This window comes from Arachis ipaensis, chromosome B06, assembly GCF_000816755.2.
Source record: "Arachis ipaensis cultivar K30076 chromosome B06, Araip1.1, whole genome shotgun sequence".
In the NCBI taxonomy this organism is placed as follows: domain Eukaryota; kingdom Viridiplantae; phylum Streptophyta; class Magnoliopsida; order Fabales; family Fabaceae; genus Arachis; species Arachis ipaensis.
Genome location: NC_029790.2, coordinates 104,534,312 through 104,537,388, shown reverse-complemented (window position 1 = coordinate 104,537,388; position 3,077 = coordinate 104,534,312).

Sequence of the window (3,077 nt, the reverse complement as noted above, 5' to 3'; positions counted from 1 at the left end):
TTTCGACCTCTAAAAGTAAAGTTATATATATAATAATAGTTAAAAAAGCTTTTTAACTAGGAGCCTTTGAAGAAAAAGTGGTAAATCAAAATCGTTAAATTGAAAAGCGCAACACTCATGAAGCGATAAATTAAGCAAAATAAATAAAAGATAAGCTAATATGGGTATACAGAAGAGTGCCAAAATACAAATAACGAAGCTCGAGACCCGGTTCGCGAAGGTAACCGGTCCAAGCATATAAGTACATATTATATATATATAAGAACCTAAAAGAAACCCAAAAGACAAAGTTACAAGACCTGTTTCTCCAAAATAACCTCTAAGAGGAATTAATACATCATATATATAGAAGTGAAGTGTAGATAATAAGTATCTAATTAAATACAGATAACCAAAATAATCCCCGAGAGATAAGGATCTTTGCTAAATCAGAAGTTTCCAGCATGCCTCAGCGAGGAGCCTCATGTCCTGCATCTGAAAACCACAAAATCCGCATGGGTGAGAACTAGAGGTTCTCAGCACGGTAACAGTGCCCACATATCTAACATATAATGTCTTGGGAAAGCCGAAGCCAATTCTAGAACTTTCAACAGATAATTAAAGCTTATAAACATAACTAAGCGATGGAAAGTAATATGCAACTAACTAAGGGTCTTCGGTCTATCTAAAACTCTCCAATCCAACTCCTCTGAACCTCCCAACCACCACCGGAACCAGTTATGACAAACACATTTATTGCAGACAAGAAAATCACAAGTAGAGAACATATACAACAGATAAACACTTAACAAATAGTTATGCAGTCAATTAGGCATTCCAAATAGAACATACCAAACAAACACATAGATGCATATAATGCATGCATGTCCTAGTGGCTGATGAGTCTCATCTGTCAGTTATAAAGGCAACCTGACAAGTCCTGGTAGCTAACCATTGGACTGTCCCTCTGTCGTGCATCCCAACTCGAGTAATTCACAATCATAATCATAATCTACAACACCCACACTAGTGTTTATCCATGGGGGTGAGCTCATCCGGAACTTTCACAGTGTCCGGCCACACTTACGACATAGGGTCAGCAGAGTATTGAGTCTCAACCTGGAGCACATGGTGGCTAGCCACTGCTTTCACCCAGAAAAACTCGTATCACAGATAGTTGGAAGTGCATTAAATCATATTATCAATCAACAAGAATATATGCATTCATACTCAGCCATAATAATCATTAATACAGCCATTCAGCTCAAAATACAATCCACAACTAGCCATAATTCATTAACAAATACAACCCTTTGGCTCATGGCATATACAGCACTTACACCATCATCCTCAGCAACTCATACAATCATTATTAATCATGTTTCATCATTGATTCTCCCTTTACTTCATTCACAAGTTACCACCTTTCCTAGTTTCTTCTCATTACTAGGTATACTATAAAGATTTAAGACTAAAAGGATGAAAATGGAGGCTTAGAGGTTTGAAATCTGGTTTTAAAAACACAAAACTCATAGTTGCTGAAAACAAGGTCACGCGTATACGTGGGTCACACGTACGCGTGAGTGCACGTTTAGACCAAAGCGCATACGCATTGCCCTTCCCGTGTACGCATGTGCACCAAACAGAAGCGACTGGTCGTGTATGAGGGAATTCGCGTACACAAAAACTCCAGGTCATGCGTACGCATGAGCCATGCGTATGCGTGAGCGTGCTTTTTGGCCCATTTCGCATATGCAGTTTCCTTTTTGCGTACGCAAACGCGCCAAGCAGAAGCGCATGTTCGCGTATGGAATGTATGCGTACGCATACAATGCAGCAGCTCCAAAAAGCTGCTAAGTCCAGAATTTTTAGCTTGCACACCAAAGTTTGATCGAGCATAACTTCCTCATTTTAAAACATTTTTCTTCCGTTCTTCGAACGGCATAAACATCTCGGACCAAATTTTATTTCTAAATAAGTTTGACACAAATCGGAAGTTCAGAAATCAAGTTATGCTTCGCCAAAATTGGCCAAAATCATAATTTTCACCAAAAACCAACAAACCTCAATTTTCAAAACATACTCTTTTCAAACCTCTTTTAATTCAACCAAAACTTTACCAATTCAGCCTCAACCACATTCCAACTTCCTTATTCATTCCACAACACATCAATTCTTTGTTTCATCAATCTTAACTCAATAATCCAAGTTCAATTCACAATATACATTATCAATTACTAACCTTCCATTTTCATCAAACACCAAAACCAAGACTTCCAATTCCACAATGTTCAACATACAAAACCAATTATCCATATCAAGCACAATTTCAACTTCAAATCAACCTTTATACATGCCAAATATCATCATACACAAATCACATGCATCATCAATAAAGACATCAATTCTACCTTCAAAAACCAATAACAACATAATCCATGCAATTTATTGTAACCAATCAACAACATCTCAAATTCAATTCCTATCCTAGGGTCTCTAGCCTAAGTTTTCAAATTACATTATATTTTAGATACAGAAAACCGAAACCATACCTTGGCCGATTCTCCGCTCAACCCGGAACACTTTCACTTCAACTTTCCTCAAACATTCAAGACTCCAACACCCCCAAAAATAGATTTCTAGCTTGCAATCCACCTCAAACTCCCAAAATCTCCATCAAGATTCAATCCACTTACATATATACCTTGCCTAATACACATAATATGCACCCATGCATACAAACTCAATATCTAATCACAACAACTCAAGTATTTGACTTTGGGTTGAGAATCTTACCATACCCAAGGATCAAAGGGGTGAGATTAAGCCTTCTCCTCAAGCTAATTAGATCTTATAACATCAAAGAGCTCAAAATCCCAACACTTTTGTCCAATAATTTTGAAATCAAGGGCTGGGAAGACAAGCAAGAAAACGTGGCTTACCTCTTGAATGATGTTCCGGGCTTTGTAGAGCTCGACGCCGTGGTCGCATGGCTGTAAACGGTGCGGCGGTCGAAACTCCAGATCAAAAGTTATGGTGAATTGGACAAAGAGCAAGGGTTTGAACTTTGAGAGAGTTCTTCCCCCTTTCCATGATGT